Source organism: Sapajus apella, unplaced genomic scaffold (assembly GCF_009761245.1).
Source record: "Sapajus apella isolate SASKATOON/1434 unplaced genomic scaffold, GSC_monkey_1.0 scaffold12, whole genome shotgun sequence".
Classification (NCBI taxonomy): Eukaryota; Metazoa; Chordata; class Mammalia; order Primates; family Cebidae; genus Sapajus; species Sapajus apella.
The window spans coordinates 27,297,907-27,313,937 of record NW_022436952.1 but is presented as its reverse complement, the minus strand read 5'-3'; the positions used below and the strand labels follow the sequence as shown (position 1 = coordinate 27,313,937).

Sequence of the window (16,031 nt, the reverse complement as noted above, 5' to 3'; positions counted from 1 at the left end):
ACTATCTTGGCAAGAATTACAGAATTAGCTAATTACCGTACAACCTCCTTTATCTGTTTTCATTGGGATGAGGAGCAATCTGGAGATATCAAATAGCAAATGATCCAGAAAGACATCTTAAGGTCTTTCCCTAAATATGGAAGTTCTATGAAGTCAACTTAGATTGAGCTTTTCTCCACTATGTGCATAATTTTTCTATGAACAGTAAGAGAAATTCCCAGGTACGAGGTTCAAGATCCCATTGTACAAGGTAACCAAGGCAAAAATGTTTTAAACAAGCTGGAAATTTATATGGGCTTGAAGTTTGACAAAAAGAAAATAGAGGTACATAAAAGTAGAAGACAGTTCCTCCCATACAAGATCTTGGGTTTTCTTCAGGGGGGAAAAAAAAACATATGAAATAACTTGAGAACAATAATGAACATATCTTGTAGGCCGTGATTCAAAATATTTCTCTCATCTCTCACTGCCACATCACAATTATGACTACCGTAAAACAAACATGTATCAATGTTTAGGCCTTAAGACTGAGCCACAGAGACTGAAGGGAAGAAGGATATTCTTTTTCATTTTTCATAATTTTATTTCACTTGCTTCCGAAAAGACTTGAGGAAATCTACCAAATAAAACAGTGTGTGACTGGGCATGCTGGCTGACGCCTATAATCCTAGCACTTTGGGAGGCTGAGGCGATGGATCACCTGAGGTCAGGAATTCAGGACCAGCCTGGCCAACATGGCAAAATCCAATCTCTACTAAAAAATACTTCCCCCCACCCCGCAAAAAAAAATTAAGAAAGAAAAATTAGCCAGGCATGGTGGCATGTGCCTGTAATCCCGGCTACTCAGGAGGCTGAGACAGGAAAATTGCTTGAACCAAGGAGAAGGAGGTTGTAGTGAGACGAGATCATGCTCCAGCCTGGGTGACAGAGCAGGATTCCATCTCAAGAAAATAAATAAATAAAATAAAACACTGTGTGCTATTTACGGTTAAAACAAAAATATATCCCTCAAACAATGTAAGAAAGTCCATAATTTTAGGCACCTGAGGTAATCAGATGACATTTGGACTAAAATGATGTGCAACAACTTCAATCTCCTACTATTTTCTTATGACAAAATGTGAAACTACTATCAAACATATCTTTTGCCGTGGATTCTATTATAAAGTTGTTGAACAGACTATATTAGAAATCCCTATTCTTATTAGAGAATTAAAAAATAAATGGAATTCTGAGACATCCATCCTGCCTTTATTGTTAGTTCCTTATCTTTTAGGATTTAATGAGCAAGGTCTTATATTTTTTCTTTTCTAGCTAAGGATGTGAACTTCGAACACAAAATTACCATGAGAAAAACATCACAAATTGATTCACTTTGTACCTATTAATCAATAATTAGTAACTTTTTTTTTTGAGAGGGAGTCTCCCTCTGTCTCCCTCTGTTGCCCAGGCTGGAGTGCAGAGGCGTGATCTCGGCTCACTGCAACTTCCACCTCCCAGGTTCAAGCAATTCTCCCGCCTCAGCCTCCCAAGTAGCTGGGACTACAGGCACATGCCACCGTGTTCAGCTAATTTTTGTATTTTTAGCAAAGACAAGGTTTCACCATGTTAGCCAGGAGAGTCTCGGTCTTCTGACCTCATGATCCACAGCCTCCCAAAGTGCTGGGATTACAGGCGTGAGCCACTGCGCCCTGGCTAATTAGTAACATTTTATTGAGAAGGTAAAAGGATACTTCACAGTCACATAGACATCTACAGTTAAATAGTTAACAATACAAATAAAAAAATCTCCATTTTTTTCCTACCACTTCTGTTCAGATTGCACAATGCATACAAATTAATAACAGATTTTGAAAACGTAATGCAACTTGGTTGCCAAGAAGATTGTCACTTTTGAGGCAATAGTGCAAAGGATAAATTCCATATTTTCTACTTTAAAAGGCAGAGTCTTATTTTATGGTATAACAGACAATATTAGCTCTCTCATTTTATGCTAATGGATTAACTAAAAATATTAATATTTAATATCTTCCATTCCAGGCAAATAGAACATTAATTTACCCTGAAAATACCTTTCAACACCTAAAAATGCTAGCTAAATATGAAAATCATCTTGAGGTAAAGTACCAATGAACATAAATGTACAATCTAAATCGCAAAACAAGGCTGGGTGAGGTGGCTCACACCAGTAATCCCAGCACTTTGGGAGGCCAAGGGGGCTGGATCACTTGAGTTCAGGAGCTCGAGACCAGCCTGGTCAACATGGTGAAACCCCATCTCTACTAAGAATACAAAAATTAGCCAGGCATGGTGGCGGGCGCCTGTAATTCCAGCTACTCAGGAGGCTGAGGCAGGAGAATTGCTTGAACCGGAAGGTAGAAGTTGCAGGGAGCCAAGATTGTGCCACTGTACTCCAGCCAAGATTGTGCAACTGTACTAATCCAGGCTCTGTCAAAGAAAAAAAAAAAAAAAAAAACACAAAAACAACACACAAAAAAAACCAACCAAAAAAAAAATTGGGCAATAAAAATTATAACAAAAAAACTAACTATGACAGAAAATACTTCAGTAGAAGAACAACTGAGGAGAAAAAATTTTTCTTTGTAGAACAGTTCAGATATTAGATGCAGAAGAAATGAAAGAATTATACAGTCACTATTGTGAATCACTAATGAAATACAAATCTAGGCAAAGATCATCGAAGGCAGCTAAAACCATTAGGTGAAAGGCTAGGGCAGGTACTGAATGATTACTGATGACACTTAAATTTTTGGACCAATCTTAACATCACAAAAAAGGAAATATGTGCTTCCTGTTGAAATGCTATATAAAGTACACAGCACCACATATGAATTATTCTTGAAAAAAACTCAAACCTAAAATCAAACCTCTAGATCTGTGCTATCCAACATGGCAGCCACACGTAACTACTGGGCACCTGAAATGTTGCTACTTTGAATTGAGATATGTCGTAAACATAAAATACACAACAGATTTCAAAGATTTGGTACAAGAAGACTGTAAAGTATCTTACTAATAATTATGTACATTACGTGGTGGAATAATATTTTTAATATCTGGGATGAATAAAATGTGCCATTAAGATAATTGCACCTTTTTTTTACTTTTGTTAATGCAGCTACTAGAAAATTTTAAATTATGTGTCTTGCATTTTTAATTTGTATTTCTAACTGGACAGCATGTGCTGCCCTAGAACTAATTACCTTTTTACAGAAAATATGATATAAAAGCATATTAAATGATATCACAAGAATGCAATTAGCCAAGTCCAGAATGTAAGAAAGTCTACTAACAAATGATCTGGTTTCTTCAACGAACATGTGGCAATGAAAAAAATGCAGAAGGCTGGGCACAGTAGCTCACACCTGTAATCCCAGCACGTGGGAGGCCGAGCCAGAGGGCTGCTTGAACCCAGGAATTTGAGACCAGTCTGGGAAACATAAAACCCTGGACAAAAAAATAAACAAAAATTAGCCCAGCCTAGTGGCACATGTCTATAGTCTTAGCCACCTGGGAGGCTGAAGCAGGAGGATTGTTTGAGTCTGGGAGGTGAGGCTGCAGAAAGTCCAGACTGTGACACTGCATTCCTGCCTGGGCAACAGAGTGAGACGCTGTCTCAAAAAAAAAAAAAAAAAAAAAAAAAATTGGCTGGGCGCAGTGGCTCACACCTATAATCCCAGCACTTTGGGAGGCTGAGGCAGGCAGATCACCCGAGATCAGGAGTTTGAGACCAGCCCGATCAACATGGAGAAACCCTGTCTCTACTAAAAATACAAAATTAGCTGGGTGTGGTAGCGCATGTCAGTAATTCCAGCTACTTGGATGGCTGAGGCAGGAGAATTGCTTGAACCTGGGAGTTGGAGGTTGCAGTGAGCCAAGATTGCACCACCGCACTATAGTCTGGGCAACAAAAGTGAAACTCCATCTCAAAAAAAAAAAAAAAAATACACACACACACACACACACACACACACATATATGGAGTTAGTTAGTTAGTTATTTAGTTTGGCCAGGTACCATGGCTCACACTTGTAATCCCAACACTTTGGGAGGCTAAGGTGGGAGGATCAATTGAGGCCAGGAGTTCAAAACCAGCCTGGGCAAAATAGTAAGATTCTGTCTCTATAAAAAAAATAATTAGCTAGATGTGGTGGTTTGCACCTGTGGTTCAAGCTACTTAAGAAGCCGAAACAGGCCGGGCGCGGTGGCTCAAGCCTGTAATCCCAGCACTTTGGGAGGCCGAGGCGGGTGGATCACGAGGTCAAGAGATCGAGACCATCCTGGTCAACACGGTGAAACCTCGTCTCTACTAAAAATACAAAAAATTAGCTGGGCATGGTGGCACGTGCCTGTAATCCCAGTTACTCAGGAGGCTGAGGCAGGAGAATTGCCTGAACCCAGGAGGCGGAGGTTGCGGTGAGCCGAGATCACGCCATTGCACTCCAGCCTGGGTAACAAGAGCGAAACTCCGTCTCAAAAAAAAAAAAAAGAAGCTGAAACAGGCTTGAGCCCAGAAATTCAAGGCTGCAGTAAGCTATTATCTCACCACTGCACTTCTAGCCTTAGTGACAGACCAAGATCCTATCTCTTAAAAAAAAATTTTGTGCTCGCTTCGGCAGCACATATACTAAAATTGGAACGATACAGAGAAGATTAGCATGGCCCCTGTGCAATGATGACACGCAAATTCGTGAAGCGTTCCATATTTTTATGAGAACACATGGACACAGGGAGGGAGCACTACACACTGGGGTCAGTTGGGGGGAAATAGGGGAGGGATGGTGGGGGGTGGGGAGCTGGGGAGAGATAGCAAGGGGAGAGATGCCAGATGTAGGTGATGGGGAGGAAGGCAGCAAATCACACTGCCATGTGTGTACCTATGCAACAATCTTGCATGTTCTTCACATATACCCCAAAACCTAAAATGCAATAAAATAAATAAATGGGAAAAAAATTATTAATCTTTTTAGGTGTGATAATGCCAATGAAATTTTAGTTCAGTTTAAAAAGAAACTGTCATACCCTGGAGACACATACTGACATACTTATGGAAGAAATGAGACTTGTTTTAAAACAATCCAGGTAAGAAGTTAGAAGATTAGAAGACTGTCCTTATTGGTTGTTTGGGAGTCACTGTTCTACCTTGTCAACTTTGTGTATTTTATTTATTTATTTATTTACTGAAAGACGAGGTTTTACCATGTTGGTCAGGCTGGTCTTGAACTCCCGACCTCAGGTGATCTGCCCACCTTGGCCTCCAAAGTGTTTGGATTACAGGCGTGAGCCACCTCGCCCGGCCAACTTTGTGTATTTTTATGTGTTCGTACTAAAAAGGCTTTAAAAAAGTCTTTTTTTTTTTTTTTTAAACTACATCGGTGGTTGCCTGGGGCTAGGGATAGGAATAAGGAGTGACTGCCAACAAGTGTGCCAAGAGTGACTGGCACGAGCTTTAGGGTGATAGAAATGTTCTAAAATTAGATTGTAGTGATAGTTGCACAACTCTGAAGATTTACTAAAAATCATTGAACTGTACACATAAAATGAGTAAATTTTATGGTATGTAAATTATTTCTCAATAAAGCTGTTTTTAAATTGATGTTTAATTATATATTCTTTTTCTCTCTCCTTCCTCCACTCCCTCTTTCCTCCCTCCCTCCCTCTCTCACAAACACACAGACACACATCAATACATAGGAAGAAATCTAACAAAAGACTATGAGAAGTTTATAAAGAAAATTGTAAAATTTGACTGAAAGACATTAAGATAGACCTAAATAAATGGAGAAATATATTCAGGAAAATTATTTTCAAAAATGACTTATCAATTCAAAGTAATTCAGTGTAATTTCAATAACAATCCCAATAAGGCATAAGACTTGACAAGTTGATCCTAAGGTTTATATGGAAGAACAAAGGACCAGGAATAGCCAAACATCCCTGAAGACATTCTGGAAGATGACCCTACTAGACACTAAAACTTACTTTTAAATTATAGTAATTAAGCCACCACAACATTGTTGCATAAACAAACCACCAACATAACATATTAGAGAGCCTAGAAATAGGCCCATGAAAATAGGATAACTTGATAAAGGTGGTATTAACAATCAATGGAGAAAGGGCAGATTACATATACATACAAACACACACACACACTCCTAGTAGTAGAACTGCTTGATGAAAGGGCACTTGCATCTTCAGTTTTACCAGGTAACACCAAAACATCTTTCCAAAGTAGTTGTACCAGTTAAAGAATCTCACTAGCAGGCTGGGTGCGGTGGCTCATGCCTGTAATCCCAGTACTTTGGGAGGCTGAAGCAGGCGGATCACAAGGTCAAGAGATTAAGACCATCCTGACCAACATGGTGAAACCTTGTCACTACTAAAAATACAAAAATTAGCTGGGCAGGGTGGTGTGTGCCTGTAGTCCTAGCTACTCGAGAGGCTGAGGCAGGACAATTGCTTGAACCCCGGAGGCAGAGGTTGCAGTGAGCCGACACCGTGCCACTGCACTCCAACCTGGTGACAGAACAAGACTCCATCTCCAAAAAAACCAAACCAAAACAAAACAAAACAAAAAACTCACTAGCAGTATATAAGGGTTCATGTTTCTTCACATTTTGTCTACTTGGATGATCCAGTTCTTTAATTTCTGAAAGTCTGGTACGTGTAAGTGCTTGTTTCATTGAGGTAATAATTTTCATCTCTTTACATCAAATGAGGTCAAGCATCTTTTAAAATGTTTCTTGCCTATTCATGTTTTCTCTTTGTGAAATGCCCATTTGTTTTATTTGTCTGTTTATCTATAGGGTTGTCTTTTCCTTATCCATTTGTGACAGTTTTTTTTTTTTTTTTTTTTTTGCTGTTGTTTTTGTTTTTTGAGACAGTCTGGCTCTGTTGCCCAGGTTGGAGTGCAGTGGCACAATCTTGGCTCACTGCAACCTCCACCTTCCGTGTTCAAGCAATTCTCCTGCTTCAGCCTTGGGTAGCTGGGACTACAGGTACAGACTACCATGCTCAGCTAATTTTTGTAATTTTAGCAGAGTTGGGGTTTCACCATGTTGGCCAGGATGGTCTCAATCTCTTGACCTCATGATCCACCTGCCTTGGCCTCCCAAAGTGCAATGATTACAGGTGTGAGCCACCATCCTCAGCCTATGAGAGTTCTTTTATGAGTGTTTTGTGTTTTAAGTATCTTCGCCCAGTTTATGACTTACCTTTGTATTTTTTTACACCGACTTTTAAAAAATTTGAGATGTAATTTACATACTACTACACAGCTTACTTTTTTAAAGTATACAATTCAATGGTTTTTAGTATAGTCAGAGTTGCACAATCACCGCCGCTATCTAATTCCAGAACATTTTCTCACCTTTATAGAATTCACCAAAAAGCACATTTTTCACTTTATATACTGCTACTTAAATATAACTTACATTTAAAATTAAGCAACTAAATATTATATTCAATTCAACTCAGGTGTTTATTTAGTGAATGAGTATTATGTTAGGCACCCTGAAATACACAACAGTATTATACGAGATATAGTTCTGATATTCCAGGAAGAAAGAAAGAAAGAAACTTGCAATCAAGTATCTTCACTAAAACATTTTCTTTTTTTTTTTTTTTTTTTTTTGATTTTGAGACGGAGTTTCGCTCTTGTTACCCAGGCTGGAGTGCAATGGCGTGATCTCGGCTCACCACAACCTCCGCCTCCTGGATTCAGGCAATTCTCCTGCCTCAGCCTCCTGAGTAGCTGGGATTACAGGCACGCACCACCATGCCCAGCTAATTTTTTGTAGTTTTAGTAGAGACGGGGTTTCACCATGTCGACCAGAATGGTCTCGATCTCTTGACCTCGTGATCCACCCGCCTCGGCCTCCCAAAGTGCTGGGATTACAGGCTTGAGCCACCGCGCCCGGCCAAACATTTTCTTTTTAAAAATCCCAAAAATTGGCTGGGCATGGTGGCTCACATCTGTAATCCCAGCACTTTGGGAGGCCGAGGTGGGCGGATCACGAGGTCAAGAGACCAAGACTATCCTGGCCAACATGGTGAAACCCCATCTCTACTAAAAACACAAAAAATTAGCCAGGCGCAGTGGTGCATGCCTGTCGTCTCAGCTATTCGGGAGGCTGAGGCAGGAGGATTGTTTCAAACCAGAAAACTGAAGTTGCAGTGAGCCAGGATTGCGTGACTGCACTCCAGCTTGGTGTTAGAGCGAGACTCTGTCTCAAAAAAAATAAAAAATCCCCAAAATCATTTTATTATGGGAAGTATCAAATATACACAAAAGTAAAGAGAATAACATACTAAATCTCATGTATGCAAGTTCAACAATTATCAACATAAGACATTTCTAATGCTGCTACAATTAGGAGGTATCAGCATTCACAGTAACATTTGAAGACCTCTACTAAAATCTTTTTTTTAATGCAACCATGACAGAGTGTGAAGTAGAAAACACAAAACAAGGCAGGGCATGGTGGCTCACGCCTGTAATCTCAGCACTTTTGGAGGCCAAGGAGGGTAGATCACGAGGTCAGGAGTTTGAGATCAGCCTGGCCAATATGGTGAAACCCCATTTCTACTAAAAATACAAAAAAACTAGCCGGGCTTGGTGGCAGCCACCTGTAATCCCAGCTACTCAGGAGGCTGAGGCAGAAGAATCATTTAAATGGAGGTTTCAGTGAACTGAGATTGAGCCACTGTACTCCACCTTGGGAAACACTGAGAGACTGTGTCTCAAAACAAAAACAAAACCAAGAGAATTTCTTTAATAGTATGGAACTAGTATCTGAGACCCTCTAAACTTAGCATAATCTGACTTAACATTGTAATGTAGGATTTGAAAAGTTCGTCCATGTTTTTCTCAAAGTAGAATGATTGGTTTTCTCAGAAACAGAAAAACGCCTAGGGCACTGTAGAAGGAAGAACACCCCTGGTTTTCCTACTCTTGTTAAAAATGTGTTAGAGCTCCAAGAATATTACAGAACTGAGTCTTAAGTTTATTACATAGCTTAATAAATGTTCCATATCATTTGACATCATAGAGCATCATAGACTAAATGCATCTTTTTGAAAAAAATGACACCTTTCTTATCTAGATGACTCCTTAATGAAATTTATTGATGGTTGGTGAACAAACACCCTCCATCCCTCCCTCCCCCTCTTTCTTTCTTTCCACAGTCTCTCTCTGTCACCAAAGCTGGAGTGCAGTAGCATGATCTCAGCTCAAGCAATTCTCATGCCTCAGCCATCCGAATAGCTGGGGCTACAGGCGCCTGCCACCATGCCTGGCTAATTTTTGGATTTTTGGTAGAGACAGGGTTTTGCCATGTTGGCCAGGCCGGTCTCAAACTCCTGACCTAAGGTGGTACACCAGCTCAACCTTCCAAAGTGCTGGGATTACAGAAGTAAGTCACTGTGCCCAGCCAGTGAATAATATTTCTAAACTCCAAAATGTAACACATGAAGTGTGTCACTGTTAAAAATTTTTATGTTGTGCTAGATGTGGTGGTTCATGTCTGTAATCCCAGCACTTTGGGAGGCCACCAAGGTGGGAGTGCCACTTGAGCACAGGAGTTTGAGACTAGCCTGGGCTACACAGTAAGTAAGACCCGCCTCTATAAAAAAGTTTAAAAAAAAAAAAAAAAAAAAAAAAAGATTAGCCAGGCATGGTGGCAAACGCCCATAGTCCTAGCTACTCAGGGGTCTGAGGTAGGAGGATCACTTAAGCCAGGAGGTTGAGGCTGCAGTGAGCCATACTGATGCCACTGCACTCTAGCCTGGGCAACACAGCAAGACCCTATCTTAAAAAATACATATATGTTTAGTACTTAGGGGTTTTGAAACAAAAATCATATAAAAAATGGTCTTAATTTAAATAGTTTCATTTTTTTCTATTGAAAATCTATCCAGGCCGGGTACTGTAATCCCAGCACTTTGGGAGGCCCAAGCAGGTGGATCAGCTGAGGTCAGGAGTTCAAGACCAGCCTGGCCAACATGGCAAAACCCTGCCTCTACTAAAAAATAGAAAAATTAGCTGGGCCTGGTGGCAGGCACCTGTAATCCCAGCTATTTGACAGGCTGAGGCATGAGAATCGTTTAAGCCTGGGAGGCAAAGGTTGCAGAGAGCTGAGATCGTCCCACTGCACTCCAGCCTCAGAGACACGGCAAGACTCTTGCCTCCAAAAAAAAAGTATCCAAAGTGTTGTAAATTCTACCTTTTATTATGTAAATAATGAGTGAAGACTATCTTTTCAAAAGGGGGAAAATATTTTTACATTTTTGTGTAGCTTTTTCTTTGTATATCTGTCAGAAAAGAGAACTTAAATCCAATACAAATAAGTATTTTGCTCATATCATGCACATTTATGTAGCATTTTCCTTCCCCAAACCGTGATTTTTGGATCCTATTGTCCTTTTCATGGATGGGAAGACATGCTAGTATGAGATAACACAAAGAATAAGGAGGAATATAACGGCCAAATACTTGACCCCAACTCATTCATTAAAAATAACGGCCAATCATACTACCCAAAGTAATTTAGAGATTCATTGCTATTCCCATTAAGCTACCACTGACTTTCTTTGCAGAATTAGAAAAAACTACTTTAAATTTCATACGAAACCAAGAGAGCCTGTATAACCAAGACATCCTAAGAAAAAGAACAAATCTGGAGGCAACACGCTACCTGACTTCAAACTATACTACAAGGGTACAGTAACCAAAACAGCATGGTGCTGATATCAAAATAGATATATAGACCAACGGAACAGAAAAGAGACCTCAGATATAACACCACACATCTACAACCATCTGATTTTTGACAAACCTGACAAAAACAGGCAATGGGGAAAGGATTTCCTATTTAATAAATGGTACTAGAAAAACACTAGCCGGCCAGGTACGGTGGCTCATGCCTGTAATCCCAGCACTTTGGGAGGCCGAGGTGGGCAGATCACCTGAGGTCAGAAGTTTGAGACCAGCCTGACCAACATAGAGAAACCCTGTCTCTACTAAAAATATAAAAATTAGCTTGGTATGGTGGTACATGCCTGTAATCCCAGCTACTTGGGAGGCTGAGGCAGGAGAATTGCTTGAACCCGGGAGGTGGAGGTTGTGGTGAGCCGAGACTGTGCCATTGCACTCCAGCCTGGGCAATAAGAACAAAACTCCATCTCAAAAAAATAAATAAATAGAAAAACTGACTTGCCATATGCAGAAAACAGAAACTGAACCCCTTCCTTATACCATATACAAAAATTAACTCAAGATGAATTAAAGACTTAAATATAAAACCCAAAACCACAAAAACCCTAGAAGAAAACCTAGGCAATACCATTAAGGACACAGGCATAGGCAAATACTTCATGACTAAAACACCAAAAGCAATTACAACAAAAGCCAAAATTGACAAATGGGATCTAATCAAACTAAAGAGCTTCTGCACCGAAAAGTAAACTATCATCAGAATGAACAGGCAACCTACAGAATGGGAGAAAACTTTTGCAATCTACCCACTGGATAAAGGCCTAATATCTAGAATCTACAAGGAACTTAAACAAATTTACAAGAAAAAAAAAAACATCAAAAAGTGGGTGAAGGATATAAACAAGGCACTTCTCAAAAGAAGACATTTATGTGGCTAACAAACATGAAAAAAAAGCTCATCATCACTGGTCATTAGAGAAATGTAAATCAAAACCATAATGAGATACCATCTTATGCCAGTCACAATGGCAATTATTAAAAAGTTAGAAAACAGCTGGGTGCAGTGGCTCACGCCTACAATCTCAGCAGTTTGGGAGGCCAAGGTGGGCGGATCACTTGAAGTCAGGAATTTGAGACCAGCCTGGCCAACATGGTGAAACCCTGTCTCTACTAAAAATATAAAAATTAGCTGGGCATGGTGGCTCATCCCTGTAATCCCAGCTACTTGGGAGGCTGAGGCAGGAAAATTGCTTGAACCTGGGAGGTGGAGGTTGCAGTAAGCTGAGATCATGCCACTGCACTACAGCCTGGTTGACAGAGTAAGACTCTATCTCAAAAAAAAAAATATAAATCAAAAAAAAAAAAAAAAAGCCAGGAAACAACAGATGCTGGCAAGGATGTAGAGAAACAGGAACGTTTTTACATTGTCGGTGAGAGTGTAAATTAGTTCAACCATTGTGGAAGACAGTATAGTGATTCCTCAAGGATCTAGAACCAGAAATACCATTTGATCCAGCAATCCCATTACTGGGTATATGCCCAAAGGATTATAAATCATTCTACTATAAAGACACATGTACATGTATGTTCATTGCAGCATTATTTACAATAGGAAAGACTTGAAACCAACCCAAATGCCCTTCAATGATAGACTGGATAAAGAAAATGTGACACACATACACCATTGAATACCACACAGCTATAAAAAAGAATGAGTTCACGTCCTTTGCAGGGACATGGATGAAGCTAAAAGCCATCATCCTCAGCAAACTAACACAGCAACAGAACACCAAACACCACATGTTTTCACTCCTAAGTGGGAGTTTAACAATGAACACACAGACACAGGGAGGGGAACATCACATATGGGGCCTGTTGGGGAGTGGTGAATAAGGGGGAGGAAGAGCATTAGGACAAATACCTAATGCATTCAGGGCTTAAAACCTAGATGATGGGTTGATAGGTGGGGCAAACCACCATGGCACATGTATACCTATGGAACAAACCTGCATGTCTGTACATGTATCCCAGAAGTAAAAAAAGATAATAAAGAAAAAATAATAATAATGGCCATCAGGTACTGTGGCTGATACCTGTAATCCCAGCAGTTTGCAAAGCGGAGGCAGATGCACTACTTGAGCCCAAGTTCAAAACCAGCCTGGGCAACACAGCGAAACCCCCTCTCTACAAAAAATATAAAAATAGTAGGCTGGGCACAGTGGCTCATGCCTGTAATCCCAGCACTTTGGGAGGCTGAGGTGGGTGGATCACGAGGTCAAGAGATTGAGACCATCCTGGCCAACATAGTGAAACCTCATCTCTATTAAAATGCAAAAATTAGCTGGGTGTGGTGGCACACGCCTGTAGTCCCAGTTATTCCAGAGGCTGAGGCAGGAGGATTGCTTGAACTCGGGAGGCAGAGGTTGCAGTGAGCTGAGATCACACTACTGCACTCCAGCCTGGCGCCTGGCGACAAAGAAACACTGTCTCAAAAAAAAAAAAAAAAAAATTAGCCAGGGATGGTGGCGTATGCCTGTAGTTCCAGCTACTTTGGAGGCTGAGGTGGGAGGATCACTTGAGCTGGGGAAGTTGGGGCTGCAGTGAACCATGATCACACCACCATACTCCAGCCTTAGCAATAGAGAGCCTGTCTCAAATAAAATAATAATAATGATAATAATTGTCAATACATTTTTAAAATGATCAGTTCTCATATCCTAAAATAGTCTAAAATGAGTCTTCCTTTACACCTATTCTGATGCATTCATAGTGTCGAAAACATGCACATTACACAGAAAACCAGGTACTACTTACTGAAAAAAAAAAGTATAATATTGAAAGAAAAACAAATCCTTTTTTTTTTTTTTCTTTTTTTTCTTTTTGAGACGGGGTTTTGCTCTGTCACCCAGGCTGGAGTGCAGTGACAAGATCTTGGTTCACTACAACCTCCACCTCCCAGGGTCAAGTGATTCTCCCACCTCAGCCTCAGAGTAGCTGGGGCTGCATGTGCATGCCACCATGCCTAATTTTTTTTTGTTTGTTTGACGGAGTCTTGCTCTGGCGCCCAGGCTGGAGTGCACTGGTGCAATCTCAACTCACGGCAACCTCCGCTCCCTGGGTTCAAGCGATTCTCCTGTCTCAACCTCCTGAGTAGCTGGGATTATAGGCACATGCCACCACATCGGCTTTGTTTTTCTTTTTAGTAGAGATGGGGTTTTATCATATTGGTCAGGCTAGTCTCAAACTTCCAACCTCAGGTGATCCACCTGCCCGGCCTCCCAAAGTGCTGGGATTACAGGCATGAGCCACTGCGCCAGGCCTAATTTTTGTATTTTTAATAAAGACAGAGTTTCACCATGTTGGCCAGGCTAGTCCTGAACTCCTGACCTCAAGTGATCTGCCCCAACCTCCCAAAGTGCTGGGATTACAGACATGAGCCACCATGCCCAGCCAACAAATCCTTCTTAATACTTATTTGGTTCCGTAAGTCTATGGACACTTAATCTATGCCATACTTCTTTAGTGGATGGGATCCTGTGAGTCATATCTCTCATTTGACAAGTTAAAGTTATTTTTCACAAAAAGATTTTGTCAAGATTGATATATTAATTTTTTTTAGCAGAACAGTCTGAACCTCATATTAAAAAGTTCTCAGAACTGGTCTGGATCCATACTGAAATAAATCATACATTTTAGGTTTTCTATTCTTAATAAATGAGATGATTTTATAGAGATACAAGGAAACATGTTTGCTTTCTTCATATTACAGAAAAACAGTATTTCCAGATCCTTGATGATCAGAAAATGAAACTGCACATTGTTTTCTAATTCCTATAATGCTACTAGTATAATGACTTTCTTTCCATTCAGGGCTATTTTAGTAAGGTTACATATTACAGAATATTTGGAAAAAAAATGATGGTACATACAAGTGAATCTGTGTATCTGTATAATGATAATGGCATCATTCAATAATAATGGAGGATGAGGGACAAAAGACAACACACTGGGGCCAGGTACGGTAGCTCACACCTGTAATCCCAACACTTTGGGAGGCCAAGGCAGGCGAAACACCTGGGGTGGGGAGTTCAAGACCAGCCTGACCAACATAGAGAAATCCTATCTCTACTAAAAATACAAAATTAGCCAAGCATATGGCACATGACTGTAATCCCAGCTACTTGGGAGGCTGAGGCAGAAGAATTTCTTGAACCTGGGAGGTGGAGTTTGTGGTGAGTCGAGATGGTGCCCACCATTGCACTCCAGCCTGGACAACAAAAGCAAAACTCGATCTCAAAAAAACAAAAACAAAAAAAACTACACATTGGGTACAGTGTACACTGCTTGGGTGATTGGTACACCAAAATCTCAGAAATCACCACTAAAGAACTTATTCATGTAGCCAAACACCATTTATTCCTTGAACACCTATTAAAATTTTAAATATCTATAAAAAAATAAAATTTTAAAAAGTTTTCATATCCAGCCAAACTAAGCTTCATAAGCAAAAGAAAAATAAAATCTTTTGTGAACAAGCAAGTACTCAAGAGATTTCATCACCACCAGGCCTGCTTTACAAGAGCTTCTGAAAGAACCACTACACATAGAAAGGAACTACCAGTATCAGCCTTTCCAAAAATATACCAAAAAGTAAAGAGCATCAACATAATGAAGAATTTACATCAACTAATGGGCAAAACAGACAGCTAGCATCAAATGGTGGTATTAAACTCACATATATTATTATTAATCCTAAACTTAAATCGACTAACTCCACCAATCAAAAGGCACAGCCAAAACCCATGGGTATGCTGTATCCAGACCCATCCCACATGCAAGGATACACAAAGACTCAAAACAAAGGGATGGAGAAAGATTTACCAACCAAATGGAAAGCGAAAATAAATAAATAAATAAAAAGCAGGAGTTGCAATTCTCGCCTCTGATAAAATAGACTTTAAAGCAACAAACATCAAAAGAGGCAAAGAAGGACATTACATAATGGTAAAAAGATCAATGCAACAAGAAGACCTAACGATCCTCAATATATACGTTCTCAATACAGGAACACCCAGATACATAAGACTTATAGAGAGACTTAGACTCCCACACAATAATAGTGGGAGACTTCAACATCAATACTAGATAGATCAATGAGACAGAAAACTAACAAGGATATCCAGGACTTGAACTCAGATCCGAAACGAGTAAACTTAACAAACATTTATAGAACTCTCCACTTCAAGTACACAAAACATACACTCTTATCAGTACCACATCACACCTACTCTAA

General features: G+C 40.0%; 1 long non-coding RNA gene and 1 other non-coding gene across 2 annotated transcripts; one reads left to right on the top strand and one right to left on the bottom strand.

Moving 5' to 3' along the window:
- Positions 1 to 854: 854 nt before the first annotated feature.
- On the bottom strand, positions 855 to 15,702 carry LOC116553294. The gene is made up of 3 exons (XR_004269690.1): positions 15,530 to 15,702; positions 8,622 to 8,628; positions 855 to 868 (listed from the first exon to the last, which is right to left on the bottom strand). It is a non-coding gene; the product is annotated as an uncharacterized LOC116553294 (long non-coding RNA).
- On the top strand, positions 4,625 to 4,731 carry LOC116553628. Its single transcript, XR_004269848.1, has one exon. It is a non-coding gene; the product is annotated as a U6 spliceosomal RNA (small nuclear RNA).
- Positions 15,703 to 16,031: the final 329 nt, after the last annotated feature.